General features: G+C 46.7%; 1 long non-coding RNA gene across 3 annotated transcripts; it reads right to left on the bottom strand.

Annotated features, from left to right (window-relative positions):
* Nucleotides 1-675: 675 nt before the first annotated feature.
* LOC117095308 lies at nt 676-9,528 on the bottom strand. 3 transcript variants are annotated; one of them, XR_004441913.1, is made up of 3 exons: nt 9,435-9,528; nt 7,261-7,469; nt 676-1,010 (listed from the first exon to the last, which is right to left on the bottom strand). It is a non-coding gene; the product is annotated as an uncharacterized LOC117095308 (long non-coding RNA). The 3 variants fall into 3 exon arrangements; XR_004441912.1 differs by having other exon boundaries at nt 9,425-9,518; XR_004441914.1 differs by lacking the exon at nt 9,435-9,528 and adding an exon at nt 9,026-9,307.
* Between the last annotated feature and the right edge of the window lie 37 nt (nt 9,529-9,565).

Here is a 9,565-nt window from a genome sequence, read left to right as displayed (position 1 = left end):
CACATGTATGAAGATGCTGCCATGATTAATAATGTAGAAAATTTGTAAATAGGTATTAAACCTTTTTAAAAATTCTCTTCTTTTTGCAGCATTACACATTATTAGCTGCCCTCTCCTTACATATATGGAACCCTTTGGTGTCAGTGGTTGATACTGTACTGCCTCATCCTCCTCTCACTCTCCACTGCCTCAGGGATTTCATTCACTCTTTCCTTGTCTTTTTCTTTTGAAGTAATTTCAAAGGTATAGAAAAGTTACAATGATATACAAAGAACTTCCCCCTTTCCTGAACCACTTATGAGTAAGTTGCCTCCATGATGCCTCATTACTCCCTAACATTTTAATATATATTTCCTACAAATGAGGACATGCTCTTTCATAATCTAACACAATGCTCACAATCAGGAAATTAACATCGATACATTGGTTCTATATAACCCCCAGACCTTACTGGACTTTCATCAATTGGCCCAATGCTGTCCTTTATAACCAAAGGATCCAGTCCAGGATTATTCATTGCATTTAGTTGCCGGTCTTTCCAGTCTCCCTCTGTCTGAAATGATTCCTAAGCCTTTCCTTTACTTTCATGACCAGGACGATTTAGAAGAATAGTACAGTGCTATTGTAGAATGGCCCTTAATTTGGGCTTATTTGTTGTTTCCTCATGATTAGATGTAGGTTATGCAACTTTGACAGCAATATTACAGATGTTGAGTGTTTTCCTCATTACCTCATTATTTATTTTGATGCTTAAAATTTCCCAGATTTTGTCCAGCTGCCAAGCTGGTTTCTATTGCCATAATTCTTTGAGCACTTGCTTACTTTCTGTCACAGCAAGATGTTCCAGACTCATATTGTACTTTCTCTGCCACAGCTCTGGAATCAGCCATTGCTCCAAGGGATTCTTCTTTCTTTTAATAGAGAATGATGTGTAGAAGCCAAGATCTGGGTGCTAGATGTGCTCATTGTTCTAGGAGTGTCATTGTTTCCAGACCTCTCAGTGGACAGTCCTAGAAAATATATGTATTATTATACACATATTTATGTCTACTATCTATCTATCTACCTACCTACCTATCTATCTATCTGTCTATCTTCTATTGATCTTTCCATGTAAAAAACAATGAGTTCACCTTTGATTCCAATCCAACACCATAGGGCTTATTTTTGTTTTCTCCTTTTCCATTTTTGTAACTTCTCTTTTTCTTCTTATCGGATTAATCCTGTGTAAGTAACTGGTTCATCATCACTGCTGCTGCTCCCTCCACTCCCCTTGCAGACACTGTCTTCTTCCATCTTTGGCTTTCATAACCTATGTCAGCCCAATGTCCCCTCTGCCCCTGCATGGGTGCCTTGTCTTGCTTGGCTCTACATTATGGCTTTTGAGTGAAATTATTCAAAATGAAAGACCAGCAGGCAGTTAGGAAGGCTGGAAATGGTTTCACTATTCTTGGGGCTTTATTTATTTTATTTTATTTTATTTTTTTGAGATGGAGTCTCGTTCTGTCGCCCAGGCTGGAGTGCAGTGGCCGGATCTCAGCTCACTGCAAGCTCCGCCTCCTGAGTTCCGGCCATTCTCCTGCCTCAGCCTCCCGAGTAGCTGGGACTACAGGCGCCCGCTACCTCGCACGGCTAGTTTTTTGTATTTTTTTTAGTAGAGACGGGGTTTCACCGTGTTAGCCAGGATAGTCTCCATCTCCTGACCTCGTGATCCGCCCGTCTCGGCCTCCCAAAGTGCTGGGATTACAGGCTTGAGCCACCGCGCCCGGCCTATTTTTTATTTTATTTTTGAGACGGGGTCTCGCTCTGTCCCCCAGGCTGGAGTGCAGTGGCGCGATGTCCGCTCACTGCAAGTTCTGCCTCCTGGCAGAGCTTCATGCCATTCTCCTGCCTCAGCCTCCCAAGTAGCTGGGACTACAGCCGCCCACCACCACGCCTGGTTAATTTTTTTGTATTTTTAGTAGAGACAGGGTTTCACCATGTTAGCCAGAGTGGTCTTGATTTCCTGACCTCGTGATCCACCAACCTCAGCCTCCCAAAGTGCTGGGATTACAGGTGTGAGCCACCGTGCCCGGCCTCTATTTATTTAAGACAGGGTCTCACTTTTCGCCCAGCCTGGAGTGCAGTGTTGCAAATACAGCTCATTGCAGCCTTGACTTCCTGGGTTCAAGAAATTCTCCTGCCCTAGCCCCCCAAGTAGCTGAGACTACAGATGCGTACTACTACCCTTGGCTAATTTTTGTATTTTTTATAGAGCTAGGTGTTTCGCTATGTTGCCCAGGCTGGTCTTGAACTCCTGAGCTCTAGTGATCCACCCACCTCAGCCTTCCAATGTGCTGGGATTACAGGCATGAGCCACTGTGCCTGGCCATTCTTGGAGCTTTAGATGTACTTCTCAATCCTCTCTATTCAGTAAATGGCAAATGCTCTTCCAGTTATTCCCATTAAAAAAAAATCCTAGAGTCATCAAACCCATTGGCAGATCGTGTTAGTTCCCCATCAATTTCTATCTAAAGTCTGATCACATGTCACTTCCTCCATCATTACCTTCCTAGTCCAAGCCATCATCATCTCTTAATTGACTACAGCTGTCTCCTAGTTGCTCCCCTTGATTCTGCCATTACACAGCCCCAGTCTATTCCATACTCAGCAGCCCAAGTGATCCTTCTAAAGTGTCAGTCATGCAATGTGCCTCCTCTGCTCAAAGGTCTCTAAAGTCTTCCTATCCTACACAGCACAAGAGCCAAACTACTTAGTACAATTAGCTGGGCATGGTGATGTACACCTGTAGTCCCAGCTACTCGGGAGGCTGAGGCAGGAGAATCTCTTGAACCTGGGAGGGGGAGGTTGCAGTGAGCTGAGACTTACAGGTCACCATGACTTACAAGGCTCAATAGGATTGGCTCCCTGCCACCTCTGTCACCTCATTTTCTCCTCCAACTCTCTCTCATCCACTTTACTTCAGCCACACTGGCCTCCTGCAAATTCTTTGAACAATCCAAACACTGTCTTGCCTCAGGGTCTTTGCACCTCCTCCCTCTGCCTGAAATAGGTTTCCTCCAGATAACCACATGAATGCTGTTTTTCTTCATTCAGGACCTCACTGAAACATATCTTTATGAGAGGAGCCTTGCATGGTACATCATGCCTAGAATCCCAGTGCTTTGAGAGGCTGAGGCGGGAGGATCACTTGATCCCAGGAGTTCAACTCTACAGTGAGCTATGATCAAGCCACTGTACTCCAGTCTGATTGACAGGGCAAGACCCTGTCTCAAAAAAGAAAAAAGAAAAAAAAAAACCCACAAAAAATAAACATAGAAAAGAGGAGCCTTGGCAGAACATCCTGTATAACATAGCAAACTTCCTCTTACCTTTACCTTGCTTTATTTTTCTTCATAGTATAAATCACATATTTGACTATATTTGTGTATTTGTTTACTCTCTGCCTCCACGCTCTACAATGGAAACTCTATGAGAGCTGAGACTCTCGTTTTTTGCTGTATTTCTAATGCCAAGAATGGTATTGAGTACATAGTAGGAACTCAATAAATATAAGTGAATAAATGAATAAATAAATAAATGTCTATGGAAATGACTACTAACTTCTGTCTTCAGACCCAATATTCCTTCCTGTGATCTTTCTTGTTTTTTCTGTTGAGAGAGAGTCTCGCTCTGTCACCCAAGCTGGAGTGCAGTGGTGTGATTTCAGCTTACTGCAACCTCTGCCTCCTGGGTTCAAGTGATTCTCTTGCCTCGGCCTCCTGAGTAGCTGGTATTACAGGTGTGCACCACCACGCCGGGCTAATTTTTGTATTTTACTAGAGACAGGGTTTCGCCATGTTGGCCAGCCTGGTCTTGAATTCTTGAACTCAGGTGATCCACCCATCTTGGCCTCCCAAAGTGCTGGGATTACAGGCGTAAGCCACCACACCCGGCCTCCTATGATCTTTCTTGAAGTTCCAGCTGCCAGCTATACATGTTTTGCTGCATGTGTGTGATACCACCAACTCAAGTTTTGTTTTATTTTATTTTTTTATTTTATTTTATTTTATTTTATTTTGAGACAGAGTCTTGCTCTGTTGCCCAGGCTGGAGTGCAATGGCGCCATCTCAGCTCACTGCAATCTCTGACTCCTCTGCCTCCCGGGTTCAAGCTATTCTCCTGCCTCAGCCTCCTGAGTGGCTGGGATCACAGGCACTTGCCACCACGCCCAGCTCATTTTTTTGTATTTTTAGTAGAGATGGGGTTTCACCATGTTGGCCAGGCTGGTCTCGAATTTCTGACCCCAAGTGATCCGCCCACTTCAGCCTCTCAAAGTGCTGGGATTACAGGCATGAGCCACCACGCCCGGCTCAAGCTTTATTAATGCAGATTCATTATCTTATGCATGTATTTGCTAAGGGCTGAGACTTTGTTTTGTTTACTGCTCTTTTCTCAGTGCCTAGCACAGTGCTTGGCATAGACCAGGCATTTAATATTTGTTGAATAAATGAATGAATGACTTTCCCCTCCAAACCAGTTCTTCTTAACTTGCTTGTTCCTCTTTGTCACGTCATCACTTTCTTAGTCACTGAGCCTCAAAAGTGCTGTAAACTTGGACTCTCACCTTCTCTTCTCTTTTCTATATTCAATCAGTGACCAAGATCTGCTTATTCTTCTACTTCATTCACACGGTCAATATCCTAGTTCACCACACACCTCAAACATCACAACGGCCTTCCTACTAGCCTCTCTCATTCCTCTTTCTTCCTCTTCAATCCATCCCTATCCTATTGTTCTGTTTTTCTCTCCCACAATGTGCTCTGATCATGTCATTTCCTCTGACTAAAGCTCTCAATGGATCTTTGTACCAATTTGGGTTCTTAATTGCAAACAACAGAAACAGACCCTGGTTCACTTAGTAGAAGAGGATTTACTGGGATGACATCAGGGAACTCACAGAATTGACAGGAAGCCTCAAGACCAGGCTCAGGAAGCAAGCAGGAGCCAAGAGAAGCTAGGCAGCTAGAACTTTAGCTAAATCCTGTCCCAAGTGCAGCCTGATTAAGGGGCTACAGCCCCTGGGCTTGGGAACTGCTTCCCACATGGCTACCACCACCCTGAGCACTGGCTGCTGCCGCCTCTAGGGTGAATTATAAACAGTCCTCTTCCTCCTTGGTTCACTTACTGAAGATTTAGAATCCTGATCGGGAGCATTGATTTGGCTGTGATCTTTCTGCCAGGGGCCAGGGGAGCAAGTATCTGACTTCTCACTAAGACTCATATTAGAGAGACTCCACCAGCATATGAAGGGGGCTCAGATGCTGGGCTAAAGACTCCAGTGTGTATCCATATGCAGGTTCCTCAGCACTGAAGCCCTCCACCATCTGCCATAAACGGTCATCTCCAGTTTTTTCTCACTTGCGCACCATGTTCCACTGAAGCATGACTGTGCAGTTCCCTGATCTGTCCCTTCCTGCCTCGGCCCCTGTAATAGCTGGGCCCCAGAGATGGTCCCCCGTGAATCATGCTTCACACTTGTGTATTGTCCCCTCCCCTTGAAAGGGTCGGTCCATGCTTCCTTTGCACTGAGCATGCTGTGGAAGCGAAGCTGCATGACTGCTGAAGAGAGGGAATAGGAAACTTTGCAGTTTTTGCCTCAGTCTCTTGGAATGTTCACTCTGGGGCAAGTCAGCCACCGTGTATGAGGTCTGTCTACCCTGAGACCACCACACTATGAGGAACCCAAAACAAGCCACATGGGAAGGCTGTATGGAGAGAGAGTAATGCCTGGGCAGGCCCTACCAGTTCCAGATGAGGTGCCAGACATGTGACTTTAAAAAGTCATTTTGGGGCTGAGCTCAGTGGTTCACGCGTATAATCTCAGTGCTTTGGGAGGCCGAGGCAGGCAGATAACTTGAGGCCAGGAGTTCAAGACCATCCTGGCCAACATGGTGAAACCCTATCTCTATCCAAAATACAAAAAATTAGCTGGACATGGTGGCACGTGCCTGTAGTCCCAGCTACTCAGGAGGCTGAGGCATGAGAATCACTGGAACCTTGGAGGTGGAAGTTGCAGTGACTGAGATTGCGCCAATGCACTCCAGCCTGGGTGACAAAGTGAGGCTCTGTCTCAAAAAAAAAAAAAAAAAAGTCATCTTGGATATCCAGCCAAGTTGAGCCTTCATTCAGATGACTCCAGTCTTAACCACCATCTGACTGAACTGCTTGAGAGACCCCACGTGAGAACTGCTCAGCTGATTGTAGTCAACCCACAGGACTGTGGGATGTAAATGGTTATTTTAAGCCACTGAATTTTGGAGTGGTTTGTAACTCAGTAATAGGAAATGGAAACAGCCCCTCTGTGGTCCATGTGTCCCTCTCTCTGGAATGTACCCTAACTGTCCTGTCTTAGCTCCATGTCCACTCACATCTGCTCTTGTCAAAATCCTTCCAGGGAGCATGGCACAGTGCAGAGGAAAGAGCCAGGCTTTGGGGTCAGCCTGTGCGGCGGGAGGGGTTGAATCCTAGTTTAGTCTCTCACTATCCCTGTGACCTAAAGCAAAGTCATTAAGTTCTCTGGACCTCAGTCTCTGTATCTGCTATATTGAAATAAAAACACCCATCTGCTGAAGTTGTTTTGAGGACTAGATGTAATACATGTAAAGTACCTAGACATCTCACCCATTTTAGTCTCACTGAATGGTGGTCCTTAGCAGACACTCAGCCTTCTAGCCTTGCATCAAATGGCACTTCTGAGGTCTAATTCTCATCACTTATAAATTATATGGTTTTAGAAAATTCCTTAAATTTCTCAGAGCCTTACTCTTCTCATATGTAACACACCTAGACCCTTAAGCCATGTCCCTTAACCAGCATGGCATCAGAAATCCTTGGAAAAGGAAGTAAACCACGGCCACAGTTGGGGTTCCCTGGTATCTGGTGGGCTGGGGGACTGTAGTGGATGGCAGACTGCAGGGGATGAACAGCAGAGGCCTGAGAGCTCATCACCCTGAGTGAGAAACATGTTTCACTGGATGGGGAAGGGGTTCGCGAAACAGGGCAGAGGGAGGAGTGCTATTTGGAATGTTGTGAGGCTGGGCATGACCACTGGGGCTCAGTGTACCTCTACCCTCACTCCCTCAGGCCTCAGGCCTTCCTGGTGGAAAGGGAAAGATTTGGGATATATGGCAAGAACAGGCTCACCAGGGCATAGACATCTCTGCTGTGGGAACTCTTTATGAAAGAGCTGAGAATGAGAAACAGAATATGCTTTCCCACCTCAGTGAGAGAGAGATGTCAGAGAACCATGGGCCAGGGGGCAGGCAGAGAGGCAGCAGGTGACGGTGAGATGAGTGGCATTTGGCAGCAGCCCTGACCATGTGGGGAGCAACCCCACCTGGCTTCTTCTCAGACTCTCACTGAAGGTGAGGGCACATGGAGATCTGGGAAGTTCCAGAAGAGCGCACACTGTATGATCCCAGTGGCATCTGCAAAAACAGGCAAAGTTAACTTATGCAGTTCGAAGGCAGGATAGTGGCCTGGTGCGGTGGCCTGTAATTCCAGCCCAGTAGGTCGAAGCTACAGTGAGCTATGATCATGCCACTGCACTTCAGCTTGGGTGACAAAGCGAGACCCCATCTCCAAAAAAATAACATAACATAACATAACATAACATAACATAACATAAGAAAGGCATGATAGTAGTTATCACTACAGGGGATGCAGTGAATAGAGGGAAACAGGAGAAGGGTTTGGGGAGCTGATAATGATTTGTTTCTTCCTCAGGGACCTGATTATACCACTTTGTTCATTGTGTTAAAAGTTAAGTGCACGTAGGATTTGTGTATTTTTCTGTATGTTACTTCAATAACAAGTTAAGGCCAGGTGCAGTGGCTCCCAGTACTTTGGGAGGCCGAGGCAGGCGGATCACGAGGTGAGGAGATTGAGACCATCCTGGCTAACACGATGAAACCCCATCTCTACTAAAAATACAAAAAATTAGCCGGGTGTGGTTGTGGGTGCCTGTAGTCCCAGCTACTTGAGACGCTGAGGCAGGAGAATGGCGTGAACCCAGGAGGCAGAGCTTGCAGTGAGCCGAGATTGTGCCACTGCACTCCAGCCTGGGTGACAGAGCGAGACTCTGCCTCAAAAACAAAAACAAAAACAAGTTAAAATACACGCACATGCACACACACACAGCTGTTTTGGGAAGAAGAGGAACAGTCATTTCTCAGTTCAAGCCCTTTGAAGTGGCACCACATAGTGAAGTGGGTAAGAGATTAGGGGGCTGGCTAGGTGCAGTGGCTAATGCCTGTAATCCCAGCACTTTTTGGGAGGCCGAGGCGGCCGAATCATCTGAGGTCAGGAGTTAGAGACCAGCCTGGCCAACATGGTGAAACCCCATCTCTACTAAAAAAATACAAAAAAATTAGCTGGGCATGGTGGTGAGTGCCTGTAATCCCAGCTACCCAGGAGGCTGGGGCAGGAGAATCGCCTGAATCTGGCAGGCAAAGATTGCAGTAAGCCGAGATCACGCCACTGCACTCCAGCCTGGGCAACAAAAGCGAAAACTCCGTCTCAAAAATAAATAAGACTAGGGACCTGGAGGCAAGGACCACATGGTGTCTGGCCAGACTCTACATTTCTTCCTCCATTCATTCACCATTCACTCTGGTTGATTAAGCACCTCCTGCACCTTGCACACTGTACAGCACGTGAGAGGATAAGAGTATTAATAGCACCAGTTTCCATTTATTGCGAGTTTACTATGGAGTAGGCACTGAACCCTCACGATAATCCTATGAAGTATTATTATTAACCCCATCAGTTGAAGAAAATTGAGCCCCAGAAAGGTTAACAAGTCGTTTAAGGCCACAGAACAAAGAAGGTGCCTGGATTTTCCTATGCACCTGTATCTGTGTGGACCCAAATCCCCGGCACTTCACAAGAACTCCAGCGTCCCCTAGAAATCTAAGGACCGAAGGACCTGTTGACAAACTGCTCTACGACAGTAATGAGGACTTAGAGCTGCAGCCAGACTGACTTCGAGTTTTGGCCGCATCCTTTTCTGTGATCCTCGGCAGGTTCCTTCACTCTTTTGAGCTTCAGTTTCCCCATTTGTATAAAGAGGGTAAAAAACCACGCCTTTCTCTCGGGGTTATTGTGGGTATCAATTGAGAAGACGTGTGTGGAGCCCGGTGTCCGGCACCCAGTGAGAGCCTAGAATGGTCATTAGGATGTCTGAGTCTTTATCACTCGTGCGCAGCACAGTACGACCGTGAGCACAGGGTTGAAGGCGGTTCCTGGCGCCTAGCCTCTCGATAGGAACCTTTAGGGACGGGTGCACTTAAAGGAGCCGGTGGGCCTTAAGAGTCCAGCCGATGCTGCCATATAACGGGCCTGGGGAAAAGCCCAGATCCCAAGTGCCAAGAGAGCAGCCGACCTCAGCCGACCTGAACCAAACCGCGGGCGAGGCCGCCCAGGGTGAGCGCCAGAGATGAGAAGACGCGCTATCGCGAGATCTGTGGAACCCACGCGTTTACAAGCCGGAAGTGAAGGGCGGGCCTAATGGGGCGCGCTCCTT

Source organism: Trachypithecus francoisi, unplaced genomic scaffold (assembly GCF_009764315.1).
Source record: "Trachypithecus francoisi isolate TF-2019V2 unplaced genomic scaffold, Tfra_2.0 Lachesis_group13, whole genome shotgun sequence".
In the NCBI taxonomy this organism is placed as follows: Eukaryota; Metazoa; Chordata; class Mammalia; order Primates; family Cercopithecidae; genus Trachypithecus; species Trachypithecus francoisi.
Note: the sequence above shows the minus strand (reverse complement) of the source record. Positions and strands in the feature narration are given on the sequence as shown.